Below are 15,634 nucleotides of genomic sequence, written 5' to 3'. Positions count from 1 at the left end.
AGGGAAGTTGTTTCATCCCTTTATTCCAGAAAGAACACCTATTGAACTTCCAATTTCTTTTTTTTTTTAAACAAAAGTATCATAGCATCTTTAAGAATACCAGATTGGTTTCTGAAGGAGTATCTATGCATACAATCCATTTTTTTTTTCAGATACATCTTTTGATATCCACCAACACAACGTACAACTCAGCATGCATTGTCTGGATTGGAAAGCAAGCATTTTAAAAAACCCCACAAGGTTACCTTTTTCCTAACTGTAACATTGATCTAGTGCTATGTCACTTTGAAATACATAAATATAAAAACAAATGTCTATCATCAAGGGGTCCACACAGGCTTTAAAATCATTGCACTTCTAAGTGAATTGGCACCTTGGCACTCCAGCTTCTGATTTTTTCAGGTACCCCCATCAAATAAAATAAGCAATTTTTCCTCCTATGGGTTTTTTGGACTTTTGTAGAGAATTATTTACCACTGTTATAAATGCTATTTTTGTTAATTTTACTTATTATTTAATGCTGAGGTGCCAATTCAGTTAAAAATGCAATTATTTTTAAGCAGTAGTCAATATACAACACAGCTTACAACTGCAGTAAAATTGTCCCAGGAGGATGCAAACACTGACAAAAAAACCACATAAATTTTAACTGATGTCAAACCCCCCCCCCCACACAATCCAGCTTGGGATTCATTTCAGCAGTGTAGCCGCACCCTAATTTGTAACTAACAACTGTATCCGAGTTTGTTTTTGTCTCTCCTCTCCTTTTCATGTAATTTAGATTGTAAGTTTTACTATTCATCTTTGGAAAGGACTATGAAAAAAACCAGAAGGTAAACAAGTACTATAAACAAACAATAGTAAATCAAACAAAACCAGGATGTTGTGTTATTTAGGTCAATCCTATGTCTGTTTATTAGAAAGTAAGTCTATTGAGTTACAATGACTTACTGTTAAGACGTTTGTGTACAGGATTGTGTCTTCCTAAAAGCTGTTCCTTTGTTTTTATCTCCCAAGCATAAGTAATGCAGGGTTTCCTGTAGAATGCTTATGTGAATGACAGCGTACGCAAGGCATGTTAGAGGATTTCCAAGCCACCAAAGCTAGCCGCATTGTGCTGCATTGTGCCCCTCTTTATTATCATCCTCTAACCCTGCACATATGGTCATCTTCCATTCATCTAACTGATTCCAGGGCCTTGGAATTCAGCATGACCCCTAAGGGCTATTCTAATGCAATCAGTAGGAATACTATATCCGAAGCCAGCCCCAAATCAAAGGCCTGGCCAAAGCTCAGGATAAATTGCAGCTGTTATAAAGAAATCACCTTTTCACCTTGGCCCTCATATTCTTTCAGTTTACAGTCATAACTCAACCAGCCCAGCAGCATTTGTCATTCATAAACCAGCTTGGATAAACAAGACTGATGGATTAACTAGTCACATGTAAAGAAATCTGAGAAAGTGAAAAGCTGCAGACAGAAAGAGAAGGATTAATTTTTAAACTTTTTCTTTGAGGGAAGAATCTATCTATCTATCTATCTATCTATCTATCTATCTATCTATCTATCTATCTATCTATCTATCTATCTATCTATCTATCTATCTATCTATCTATCTATCTATCTATCTATCTATCTATCTATCTATCTATCTATCTATCTATCTATCTATCGGTAGTGTTTGTCTTGTGTCCCACCTTTCTTCCAATACTGGGTCCCAAAGAGGCATACGTGATTAAAAATACAGATATAACTAAGATCACAATGAACTGTAGTGTTAAAATACAACAAAACAAATTGCATTGAAATCAACAATTTATTTTAAAATAATGTGAAATCCCATCTGAAGGGCAATTGAAAATGCACTGTGCTCTCTCCTGTTAAAAGGCCTCTCCTCAGCAGAACTCCTCAGCCAAATCCTTTTGGGATAAAATTTTATTTTTCTGCCTGTAGAAAGACAAGGTGAAAAGAGAACCAAGCCTAGGAGTAACTTGTGAGAAGGTGCGTTTCAATCTTATTAGTAAGAGGTAAGTAGTAAAATCAAGAAATAGTGAAGCTCTTGAACAATAAAGCAGCTAGCAGGGAGTGGAAATTTCTAACAGCACCAACAGCAACTGACCCATTGAAAATGTCTCAGTATACAGTGATGTCTTAGCTTGGCACTGTAATATCAGAAATCATGATATGAGGCATACTTTATGGTAGAGGGAGTGCCAGAGTTGGGTGCCACCATTGAAATGCCTCCCTGGGAGAATCACATGTGGCCCTACGAGTTATTTCTTCAGCCTATGCCCCCTCCCCCCGCACCATGCCTGGGCTACAAAATACTGTAATCTTTTGCAACAAATGGTATATAGCCAATCTTGCAAGTGGCAACCTCCCAATTAAATAGCTTCCTGGCCTCCTTTAACATCAACAAATACTCTCTCACTCTCTCTCCCCCCCCCCCCCCAAAAAAATCAGGAACAACTTCCAGTTTATTCTTTGGGATTTTAGTATTTTTGGTGCAGTGCCTAGAAAATCGCTGGAGTAGAACATTGGCCTCCAGACCAACCCAACTTCCTTGTGCCAATTCAAGAGAATGGATAGCACAGTAGAGGGACAGGCATGCCCTGCTCATTGAACCATGGATAGGTTTACAGGAAGGAGGAGCAAGCCTTCAGCCTCCAGAACGGATCTGATCTGTGAGCTGCATGCACGCCAAAATATAAGGGGGGGAAAGAAACCATACCATGGGGTGCTGTGCCTTACTTAGAAAGCATGATATCCAACATGCTTTTAATTCAGGATCACCAAGGAGTAATTTTAAAGATACAGTATAATAGGCCCATGGACATAGTTCACTTTTTCAAAGTTCACGATCACTATACATCTGCATATTTTTGGAAGATATGTTGTTGCTACTGCTGTTGACTGTGTTGATCAGAGAACTGCCTATTTTGCAATACCAGGAGTTTGGGAATTTCATCATTACTTGTCGGCAAAGAATGATTCCTCTTAATTTCATAAGTAATCAGTAGTCAGTAGCTTCAGTCTTTGAAGTGTAGTAAAAATCTGCATTTCAAAGGCAAGTGTCTGGTCTGTATTTATGCATATGTATGTTTTTTTAACTTACCTCAAGCATTGCCAGCTATGTGATAAGGCAAGGGAAAGAAGGATGGAGAGAGAATGAAACAATCTATTCATCCTCAAATCCTTGTTCGTGAATGGAACTTAATTTGAGATAGGGTTGTTTTGAATGTCCAAGATTCCCTCTTTGTTCTGTTAGCACAGACTAAGGATGTAGCTATCCGGTAAAAGAGAGTGCTAGTGTAACACCTTTGAGTTCTATGGGGCTATTTGTTTATTTAGATATCTATTGATGAACCTAGCACACACAATTTCACAAAGTGAGTCTCTTCTTATGCACAATTATATACGAGACAACAACATAATACTACAGTTTGTGTATCCAAGCCCTTGACAACAGCACCAATACAGTAGTTGCTTGTAGAATTGCAGAGTTCAAGTGTCCTTTTGAATTCAGATTCAGACAAAAATCCAATACAGTGGTGCCTCGCATTACAATGGTAATTCGTTCCAGCGAAATTGCTGTAGAACAAAAACATCGTAAAGCAAAATTAAAAAGCCCATAGAAACGCATTAAAACCTGTTTAATGCGTTCCGATGGGCTTAAAACTCACCTTCCAGCGAAGATCCTCCATAGGGCGGCCATTTTCGCTGCCTGTCTTGCAAAGAATCCGTCCCTAAACACAGCAGGGAGCCATTTTATCTACCCAGCGGCCATTTTGAAACCGCTGATCAGCTGTTGGAAAATCGTTGTTTTGCGAAGAATCGGTTCCAGAAACAGGGAACCGATCATCGCAAAGCGAAATTCCCCCATAGGAAACATCGTTTTGCGATCGCAAAAGTGATTGCAAAAAGTTCATCGTAATGCGATTTCATCGTTAAACGAAGCGATCGTAATGCGAGGCACCACTGTATATCTTCCTCAGCTGGGTTGGGTATACATAACACAAAAGAATCAGCTCCACATGCACAACCTTCAAATCCCTAGATCAAGTTGGCATGGACCTTAGCAGTCTAAGTAGCAACAGCAGCTCCAGCATCTTCAGCTCCACCACTCTTTCTGATTCAAGTCTCTTACTCACAGCCCTGTTCTTTCTTAGTCCCACCCCTTTGGGCTGAATATTTCATAGACCACGTGTTCTTTCAACCACTGAGTCACGCCACTGTTGGTGAAAACCAAATCAAAATCACATGTGATGTGCAGATGTCACTGATCAGATCTGACAACTCCCCATGGCTACGGGAATTGTGGAGGGGGGAAAGGTCTGCTATTGTCTGGGCAATCTTTCACAACATATTCCCAGTCCGAAAACAGTTGCCAAAACATTTAAACAAAACCCATTATTAAGGTGAAATGTCTGTGAAAACAAAGAGAAAAAATCATAAAAAGGCAACATCTAGTACACCTCCCCCCTCCTGTAAATAACACAATAACTAGTCATATCAGGCGGCTTGCCACTGCTCCTTATAATAGTGTTGTGGCTTAAGGTGCAGGAGAATCCAGCTACCTTCCTAATAAAGTTTCTCCATTCCTGACTTAAACAAAATAATGGAATTCTTAACAAATCTGTGGGTGACACAAAGTTGTACTGTCACATTGGGGGAAAAAACATACAAATACTTCCATTGCATAGACCATGGGAAGAACCAACGGGCTACAGTTAGACAAGGCCAGCTGCTAAAGGCAACCCCTCACTGGATAGTACGGTTGGACAAAGGAATCAATTACCAAGGGTGGTTGTGGCCTTCCTCTAGAGCAGTGGTTCTTAACTTTTGTTACTCAGGTGTTTTTGAACTGCAACTCCCAGAAACCACAGCCAGCAGAGCTGATGGTGAAGGCTTCTGGGAGTTGCAGTCCAAAAACATCTGAGTGACAAAGGTTAAGAACCAGTGCTCTAGAGCACTGGTTCTTAACCTTGGGTTACTCAGGAGTTTTGGACTGCAACTCCCAGAAGCCTTCACCACCAGCTGTCCTGACTGGGGTTTCTGGGAGTTGCAGTTCAAAAGCATCTGAGTAACAAAGGTTAAGAACCACTGCTCTAGAGCACTGGTTCTTAACCTTGGGTAACCCAGGTGTTCTTGGACTGCAACTCCCAGAAGCCTCCACCACCAGCTGAGCTGCCTAAGGTTTCTCAGAGTTGCAGCTGAAGAACATTTGAGTTATGCAAGGTCTGGAACCACTGCCCCAGAGGTCTCCCTCTACACTTCATGCTTTAGAAGGCCACCAATCCCTGACCAATTCTACAATCTTATGTTCCTACTAATATTACCGATAAAGAAAAATATATATATAGCACAGTGTGTCATCCCCTACAGGAGGATGCCTGTGAGATTTCCTGGAAATGTGTTCAAGCTGGAAGAGTTAACTGTAATCAATTGTAATTAATTATAACAGGAAGTATACTCATAATTAACAAAATGGAAACCACTAAATATTTATAGGATGATAAGGGTATCAGTCATCAATATGAATGTGTAACAATGTGTTTCTATTTTTAAATTGCAACTGAGTAATATTATAATTAGGAAATGACAAAACCTCATTTTGGATTAGGAAGGGGGGGGAAGCCCAAATCCAAGGATCACAGCCAATGCAATGTATCAATTGTCAATAAATGGGAGATCAGAGTTTTCCTGTATAAAGCAGTACTGTCAAGCAGCTGTGTTACATTAACTGACAGCTTAGGTACAACCTACATAGCTATCTTTGAACAAGAAAATCTTTTGATAAAAATTTCTATCATTGCTACACCTGGCAATGTAGTGAAGAAGATACAGAAATTGTGTTGGAGTTATTGCAAACTCAAATGCTGCCTTTAGTAAGTTTGGATGGGAGAAACCTTTCTGGACTGGGGTGACTGTCTATCCAGGTGATCAATCGTTCCTTCCCTGCCTCTGAATTCAAAGAGAGCCATGCTTCTCTGCAAAGAGGTCACTCTCTCTCTTTTGTCTTTTGGAAGCAGTTGAAGGCTGTGGTTGCAAGCAGTCATGTTTGTTAGTTTTGCTGTTTGATCTGTTCATCTGTAAGTAAAAACATGTTTTTATTCTTTCTACTATTAATGTCTGAAGGTGAGTTGATGAGTAAAAGGGATGAACTAATCTGGGGAATTTGAAGTTTTTCTGCTCTGTGAATCCCTGCATGTCTGCTGTGCAGCTAGAGGAATTTAACCAGAAATTCAAAACTCTGCAATAGTTTATTGGGGAACCTGAAGCTGTGTTGAGGAAGTTGGGTTAACAGAATTTAGCAAAACATCACCTAACCAGGTTGTTTAGGTGACGTTTACAATCAAATAAAAAAGAAGTACAAATTGATTTTTTCTTTATTCAGTATTTGCAGGTAAGATATATTGTTCATCAGCTGCTATGTAATGTGATTTTTGTGAGAGATATTGGTCTGTGCCAGCAGAACGAAGAGGGAATCAAAGACTATTTATGAAATAACTGTTAAAATTGAATTATTAATAATACTTGTTACCAAATCAAGAGTAAAAATTATTTTTGAAGGGAACTGTCAACAAAAATATGAAAATAGGTATGGATTAATTGTACTCCAAATAAGATTGTGCATGCATTTAATGGAAATTTTTTACAAGATGGTTGGTGGGTAGTATTTGACACTTTTGAGGCTGACTAGGATTTTAAACTAAGTAGGATTTGAAATAAGCGGTGTGTGTTGTAAAGTTAGAACTGCTGAATAGTTCAGCAGTTTAGGTAAGAAGCTGGGAGTTCAATTCTCCACTGTGCCTCCTTGACATGGGCTGAATTTGATGATTCACAGCTTCCCTTCTAGCTCTAAAGTTCTAAGATTATTTATTTATTCAAGTAGTTCAGTGAAAGCAGAAATGTAGTGCATTTTCAGCATCAGGAGTTCATGTTAACATTAAGATGTTATAAAAATGCTGAGAGTAAAGATTAACTTCATGGCACAGTGGTTAAACTACAGTGCTGCTATGGCATTTCTACTCACACCTTGAATTCAGTCCCAGGTTCATGTAGCTGGCTTGAGGTTGACTCAACCTTCCATCCTTTTGAGGTCAATAAATTGAGTACCCAGCTTGCCAGGGGGAAGGGCAATGAGTAGCCTGACTAATTAAATTAACTGCTCAGAGAGAGCTTTAAGCACTAAAAGCAGCACACTTTGCTTTTGCTTTAACAGTATTGTGCTAGTCATTTAAAATAAGGATTCCAATTGCTAATCTGTTGAGGTTTATGCCACATAACATTTAGACCTCAGAAAGCCTACGCCTCAAAAGAAGTGCACCTCCTGGACTTTGTGTTTCTCCTCCTAAATAATCCTGTTGATTTGTTCACATGGCCTATCATCTAGTCTTGAGATGATAAGGAAGTGAAAAAAAATGCTTATGAAGCAGGTGGTGAGGAAGAAGAGCTTTTGGTATTTGTTTTCTCATTTATTCTTTGACTGCCAAATGAGCAATCGAAGAATAATAGCAGGAGAAGAGGCAGGAATGGCTTATGAATCATCATCATCATCTTGGAACTGCAGAGCTGGAAGGGGCCCTGTGGATCATCAAGTCCAGCCCCTGTCAAGGAGGCCCAGTGGGGAATCGAACTCCCAACCTTTGGCTCTGCAAACAGATGCCTAGACCACTGAATTACCACAGTATATAGTGGGAAAAGAGCCCCAATGAAGGCCAAACTGGACAGTTCAGAGCGGGGCTTTCTCAAGTGGTGAAAGACAGATGCTTACCATAGCATGTGTTCCCTTGCAGTGAAATCTTACACTCAAGCAAGCTTTGTGTAATTATTGATAGATAATCATGAACTTAATTTGCAAATCTGATTACAGAGTGATACATCTTTGAGGAAGTCATGTTGCTGAAAGAAAATTGGGCTAATCCCAGGGAATACACATTTCCCTTCATTATTTAACCAACAAAGGTAACCTTGAGTTTCCAACAGCTGGGCAGGGCTGTGAAATGACTGCAAATGGCGAAGTCTCTTCTTCACGGGGTTGCTGAAACTCAGAGGTGACTTGATGGCACATACGTAACTTCACTTCTAAATTGACCCTGAAATACTGAGTTTGATAGTGGCACAATATTCTACTTTTGTTTCACATACAACCACTTCCATGAAACGTACCATTTAGGGGGGAAAAGAAATGAGCAGTTAATACTAAACAATAGTATACTGAAGGCCAGTGGGTGTCTAGCTCAATATAAGCTCAGAATATACCGGAATAGTGAGGGCAAGTTAGTTGAACTGGGCTGTTGAAATGTCACATCTTTATCCTTTCTCTCTTCCTTCATGCATTTTATGTGGAACGAATTAACACCTGAAATCTGCCTGGCTCCCTCCCTGTCAATTTTAAATAAATCATTTAAAAATCTGCTATTTTAGCAAGATTTCTGACAGAATTTGAGGAGATCGTTGAACCTATTATCTACTAATTTGTTTTAGTTGTTAAATGTAAAGGTAAAGGTTCCCCTTGACAATTTTTGTCCAGTTGTGTTCGACTCTAGGGGGCGGTGCTCATCCCCGTTTCCAAGCCATAGAGCCAGCGTTTTGTCCGAAGACAATCTTCCGTGGTCACATGGCCAATGCGACTTAGACACGGAACGCTGTTACCTTCCCACCGAGGTGGTCCCTATTGATCTACTCGCATTTGCATGCTTTCGAACCGCTATGTTGGCGGGAGCTGGGACAAGCGACGGGTGCTCACTCCGTCGCGTGGATTCAATCTTGCAACTGCTTGGTCTTTTGACCCTGCAGCACAGGCTTCTGCGGTTTAGCCCACAGCGCCACCACGTCCCTTTGACTGCCGAATGAGCAATCAAAGAATAATAGCAATTGTTATTATTGTCATTTCAATGTTGTGAACCACCCAGAGTTGTCTTTCATCAAAGGGGTGGTATACAAGCCAACTAAATAAAATAAATAAATAAATATCCTTGATTTGAATATTTCAGCCCCTTGTTTGATGGTGTTTCAGCACTCCTTTTAGTCTTGAGTAAGAGCTTCCCAATTGATATAGTCAACATTAAAAACTTTCAAGGTTGCCTTCAATGTGTCCTTGAATTGTTTATTTCGTCCACCATGTCATCAAGCCCTTGTAGCAAGCTTTCCGCAGCCCTCTTTCCATAGAAGATACACTTTGGGGAATGGTTATCTGGCGTCCTGACTATAAGGGCAGCCCCCTGAAGTTGTTTCATGCAGGACCTCATTTTCTTAACATGGGCCATAATTTTTTCACATGTCACAAAATTCATATGAGTGCAGGATGGCTTATTTGAGAATGCCATCATTCAAGTTCTTATGTCATAATTTCACTGAACATGCAGGAAGTCTGGAAACATTGCATTCACTTTAATGAATGGGGAAAGGCTGCAGCTCAGTGGTAGGGGACATGTTTGCATTCGGAAAGTCCCACGTGCAACTTTTACCATTTCCAAATTCCTGCTTGAAACTTTAAGAGCGTCACCACTAGTAATTGTCAACAAAACTTAGCTAGATAGGCCAATGGTCTAAAAGCAGTACAAGGCAGCTTCCTTATGCATGCAGTTTGATGCTATGATGATTATTTTAATTTCTTGTACACCTTTTGCTTTAAAAGTTCTTAAAAAGACTCCGGGCCTCTTACAGATAGGATACATGAAAATTATAAACAATTAAACTGCATATGATATGAAGGTTCAACCTTCCTGCCTCTGGGAGCAACAATAGTGACTCTCTGATTTCATGCACCAAAGATTCTCCAGGAGGGAACTAGGACCTGGTTTTTCCTGTTTCCTGCAGCTCAGTGGATCAATGTGCCTTGGTTCTTTAAAAGAATGAATTGAAAAAAAATGCGCGATGAAAACAACAACTAACACAGTTTAAATGCAGTGGACATTTTAAACCATTTGCTATTTAATTAACATTATACTTTTATATACACTTTATAATGTTACAATAGTCTTCAGTGTATTTCTTAAGATGTATTAAGTAGTTTTTTTATCACAATGTCATCTACTGCTTTTCATGCTTTCATTTTTAAAACTTACATAGAATCTGCTATGAATGAAGTAAGATTGTTTATTAAAGCTATGTAGGGTGATTCTGAATGAATCGGCTGGCATGTTTTCTTCTCTTTTGTTTGTTGCTGTTGTTGTTATGTACCATCAAGTCACTCCTAGATTTATGGTGAGCCCATGAATGAGGAGTCTCCAGAATGTCCTGCCCTCAACTGGACTGCTCAGCTCTTGCAAACTCAAGCCTGTGGTTTCCTTTAGGAACTCAGTCCATCTTGTATTTGGACTTCCTCTTTCCCTGCTGCCTTCAACATTTTCCAGCATCATTGTCTTTTCCAGAGAAACCTGTCATCACATGATGTGCCCAAAGTAGGACAGCCTTAGTTTCAACATTTTTGTCTCCAAAAATTTAAGCTTGATTTGCATTAGGAGGGTATCCATAAATCTTTTCTCTGGCACCGCATTTCAAATGAATCATTTTTTTCCTGCCAGCTTTATTTACAATACTGACTAGCTTTCACATCCATACATGGTGATTGGAAATACGACAGTGTGGATTACCTTTGTTGTGTTTAGTAATATAGTATCTGTCTGTCTGTCTGTCTGTCTGTCTGTCTGTCTGTCTGTCTGTCTGTCTGTCTGTCTATCTATCTATCTATCTATCTATCTATCTATCTATCTATCTATCTATCATCTACAGCCAACATTCTATTGCTGGTGTTAACTCAAACAGGATAACTTTTGGTGAGGAACTGCTGCATATTACAAGAGCAACATAGACACCGTTTGTTGTGTGATGAGTTGTGTGACTCATTAACAATCACAACAGATGATGTTGTTCATAACACGTGGCAATGTACCACCAAAATGTATGCCATTTGTGCTACACTCGTAAGATGATCTTGGCCTGTCTAATTTTTAGATTGAAATTACCTTCTCCTGAGTGCAAATAATTCTCTATGCAAACTTATCGCCACCTTCTGCTCTGCATAACACCAGGTAGCCTGGTTTGGGACTCCAGCTGCTGCAACATACCTTTTGTGTTTTCAATTTAAAGCTTCGATAGTTCACATTAATGTGGAACGAAATACACCACTCATGTGTTTGGGAAGCAGATTTTTCCTCATAAAACCTTTGATAGTTTAGCCATCTGCTCAGAGTGAAAGAGGCCCATAAAAGAGGCCCAAATAAGGTTAAAGGTCATTTGCTCTATGGGTCAAGGGGGGGGAAACGGGAAAGGTTGGCTATAGTGGACTTTACTAAAATCTTGTCAGTAAGGTTTTTTTCCCTTTTTGACAAATTATGGCACATTCCATGGCTTTTGGGGGAAAGCATTTGATTACAGTGGGGCAGAATGTAGTTGGTCTTTACAAAACTTGAAAAAAAATGCATGTGCTTAAAAATGTCCTAGAAGAATATAAATATCTCACTCCAAAGTATTTACTAAAATTAAATAATTCTAGATCAGCTATTTGATGAATTTTATACCACTGTTCACCAAGCTGTGTTATGTAGAAAGCACATAGAGTTTGACCTCTGAACCTAACCATATATTGTTTTTAAAGTGGCCCTGAAGGAATTTTTTTTTTTTTTTGTAACTCCTCTTCCTCCTCCTTCCCCCTTTCCTTGGTTTTAAAATGTAATTCCTATTATGCCCGGACTGATCTTTCTTGTTTACTGCTTTACTTGTAAATGGCTGTGGTAGTCAACAACATAATGAAATAATTTAGTCATGTGCTAAGACAGCATTGTCATCAACTGCCTAGAGAGGTATGTTTGGAACTGTGTAACATCAGCACAAATTTACACATGAGAAAGGCTCAACACAAAGAAGAAATGTTCACAATGTTAAATGCTCCCTTCCTTTACCATATAGAGAGAAAAATTTTATTTCATCTTAAAATGTTCACAATTTGGTTGCAATCATTACCATGTTTATTTCAAAATATATTTTCCCCAAATTGAGGGGATTTGCTTCTGTTTGACAAAATGGGCATATAGTTATCTATTCAGAAGGCAGATTAATTGAATTTTTTTTAAAAAAATAAATCTCACATGTGTGGGCATGGCATTATTAGTACTTATTGCTGATTATTTGTAGGACTGTAGTCTTATATATAGCAAATTTCTGACCTTTCTGGCATCACAGTCATACAAAAAGCATACTGTGGGGTTTTTTCCCAATTTAGTGGGGGATGAAAACCTTGAGATTACTGTATTTTGGAATAAAAACTAAGAAGAAATGACAGGTTACCCACCTGTAATTGTAGCTCTTTGAGTGGACCTCTGTGATTCACACCCTGGATGATTCGCGCCTGCACGGAGCCTCATCGGAAGATTCTAGAACTTCTGCGGTAGCAATAAAACATTAGAATATGCCCCTTCCCACCTGTATAAATACCTTGGTGCCAGGCATCCTCTTTCAGTTTCTTTCAACTGCCACATTGAGAGCCTCATAATTCTACTTATGTGAGTAAAAGAGAAAAAGACTTTATTCTTGATTCCTTCCTGTTATCATATTCTAATGAGTGCTCACTGGACGGACAGATCCTGAAACTGAGGCTCCAATACTTTGGCCATCTCATGAGAAGAGAAGACTCCCTGGAAAAGACCCTGACGTTGGGAAAGTTGTGAAGGCAAGAGGAGAAGGGGACGACAGAGGACGAGATGGTTGGACAGTGTCACTGAAGCGACCAACATGAATTTGATCCAACTCCAGGAGGCAGTGGAAGACAGGAGGGCCTGGCATGCTCTGGTCCATGGGGTCACGAAGAGTCGGACATGACTAAACGACTAAACAACAACATGTACTATTAAGTCATTTCTGACTTATTGAGACCCTGGTAGGTTTTTGAGGGATCTGAGATGTTCAAGGGGACATTTTTCATTGCCTCCTCCCAATAAGTTTCCATATTTGAGCCTTAGTTCAACATTCTATCCATGTCACTATCCATTTTCTCATTGACTCAGACTTTAGGCAAATATTAACTTCACAAAAGTAGCAGGGTCCTGCAGTGGTGAAGAAGCATTGATCTGCACTGACAAGACCCAAATCTGAGTTACAACTTTGATGTGATATCTAGAATTTGGAAGCATTAGTTTTGCAAATGGCATCTCCCAGAATCTCCCAGTCAGCTGTGAAGGAGTTGTAGCCCAATGAAGTAATGTTTTCAAGTTCAGATCACTTCACTGTTCTAAATGTTATATCTTCGCCTCCATCCTGTCTCTTTAAGTTGGGAATAGTCATAGTATTCTGCATTAGACTGTTCAAGAAAGGATGTGATTTTGCTGTCATAAAAATACTATATATAGTTGTGATAGCCTTGATTTTGAATATAGAGTAGGCTGCAACTAGAGCACTTGGCAACATATAGTCCAGCAATCCTTACCTGCAATAAGGTGAATTTGCCTACATTTGCTTAATGCCTTCACAGGCAGGTGGATGAACAGTTGTATGAATGATTTTCTCTGTATAAGTATTACTTGCCTGGGAGAAAGGATGCTCCAAAGTTCATCATTGAACTATGCTCTGTACTTTGAAACAATACAACACCACCAGATCTAGCAACCTGGCTAGCCAGCTTTGCAACCAACGTAGAGCACAAAGAATTCTAAAAAGCCTTGAAATGAGCTGAGAGGGATGAACCTGGCTGGGGATCCCCATGTTTCTTTCCCTTGTGCTACAATGTCAAACGTCCTCAAATCCAAAAAGAAGAGATAGAAGTCTTTAGTGCCCCACTGAAACTCGTCAAGTCAGAATTTTCCTGCTATACTGGGTGTGGCCAATCAAGCAATTGACATAGATAACAATAACAAGATGAAATAAAAATAGGGACTCGAGCTGTTTGATTTGATTCTGTTTTCGGGAACAAGTTAGAACCATCATTACCTTAGAACTGCAGAGCTGGAAGGAAACGTGCAGATCACTGAGTCCAGCCCACATCAGGGAAGCACATTGGAGAGCAAGTTAGAACGCTGGAGCATAGATAAAACTCTCGAGATTAATACATCCTCCTTTCTCATCCCCCTAAAGGCAAAGGGCTTGATCCATCTTTGGCTGAGTAAGCTGGTCAGTAGGGCTGCACCTGCATATGAGTCTGCATGATTCGAACCCTGTTCTGCATCTGGAGCTTGGCAGAAATCAGGGCTTTGTTATAATCTGGGGCTGTACTGGGCAAAAAAGTAATTTCTAAATACTTTTAATGAAGCAAGCAAACACGCATGCATGCATGAGTTTCCACCCTGAAGCCAGACAACCTGAGGGCCGAAGCCCATGTGAGATACATGTATCACCTGATGCTCATTTCTTGAGATCCGTGTTATAAAAAGTCTAGATCTGATGCTGGGTTATTAAGGTGAATAGGATGAATGGAGACTGGTTATATATAATTGTGTTTGTGTGACCCTGTCCCATTAACAAGTAGCCTTCTGGGTTTAAACAAGATCAGGCTTATAATCTTTCTCCAAGAACCCTCTACATGATTGTTTTGAGAAAGTGCTGAGAATTATTTGTTAGAGATGCCACAAAGGCCTCCTTGAACAGATATAGTTACTCTCAGGCTTCCTTGGTGAGAACAACTGACTACGAAAGCAGATATGCAATGAGTGTGATGCTTGTCAGATGAAAAACACAGTGCAGGGAAATATCTTAATCATGTGCTACAGGGCCTGAATCATATGGAGAAGGTATCAGATTCAGCTCCTTCTTCTTTCTTTTTTTTTTTTAAAGGATTGCATATATAGCAGGAAAGAAACTCTGACACAGAGTCTCTGCCAGCCAGTGTCAAGGATGGACAAAGAGAGCAAATTCCCACCACCCACAAACCTGTGAAGTTGCATAGGGCTCAAAGTCAGTCAAATTATTTTGGCACACTAGGCAGGAAATCCCACAAACAAGCCTCCCATTTATAGCAGTAAAAATACAATACATTAGATAACTATTATGTCTGCTTTTCACACTGCCAAAAATGTGCTGCAGAGGTGTTTCATTTTGGCAAACTCAGAGTAGACCATTGAGTTTCAGGCAATGGTGCATATACCCCTCCAGCAGCAGGTATCCGAGTTTCAGGAGAGACACTGTGTAGTTTCTTCACATGCTCACACACAAACACTTTTTATTCCCACTTATATAAAAGAGGAACTTAATTGAACTAATTGAAATGAATTTTTCACTCTCTAAACTTACAAATACTTCAGTTTGGTTTTAGTTGTGATATTATCAAATTTCAAAGAAAATTAGGAGGGGATGAAGAAAGAGGAGATTGTTGTTGTTGTTGTTGTTGTTGTTGTTGTTGTTGTTGTTGTTGTTCATCATAAGGACCAGGTTTTTTAAAAGGCTTGTAAACAGTGGAGGAAGTAATACTGGGCTAGTTGGACAAAGACTTTCACCTAGTAGAAAATGGCTTCCTCTGAACCCCCCAAATTAGATCAATTTCTCCTTATTCTGTAACATGTTTCTATATTTCAGACCAGCTCTTCACTATTACATATGTCCTACGAGCATATTTTTAAAATCTGTTTTCATTTCATGGACAAAGCAATTCTACAGTCTCTGCTTTGACAACATTCTCTTTGAAGGCACGCAATAACAGGGC

General features: G+C 39.5%; 1 long non-coding RNA gene across 1 annotated transcript in view; it reads right to left on the bottom strand.

The window, feature by feature from the left end:
• The window catches only part of LOC144588780 (uncharacterized), a 42,832-nt gene extending 30,196 nt beyond the window's left edge, over positions 1–12,636 (bottom strand). Inside the window, exon 1 of the long non-coding RNA XR_013544475.1 lies at positions 12,299–12,636. This is a non-coding gene — a long non-coding RNA (uncharacterized LOC144588780). The remainder of the gene's footprint in view (positions 1–12,298) is intronic.
• Between the last annotated feature and the right edge of the window lie 2,998 nt (positions 12,637–15,634).

This window comes from Pogona vitticeps, chromosome 4 (genome assembly GCF_051106095.1).
Source record: "Pogona vitticeps strain Pit_001003342236 chromosome 4, PviZW2.1, whole genome shotgun sequence".
In the NCBI taxonomy this organism is placed as follows: domain Eukaryota; kingdom Metazoa; phylum Chordata; class Lepidosauria; order Squamata; family Agamidae; genus Pogona; species Pogona vitticeps.
This window is presented reverse-complemented; position numbering and strand designations above follow the sequence as displayed.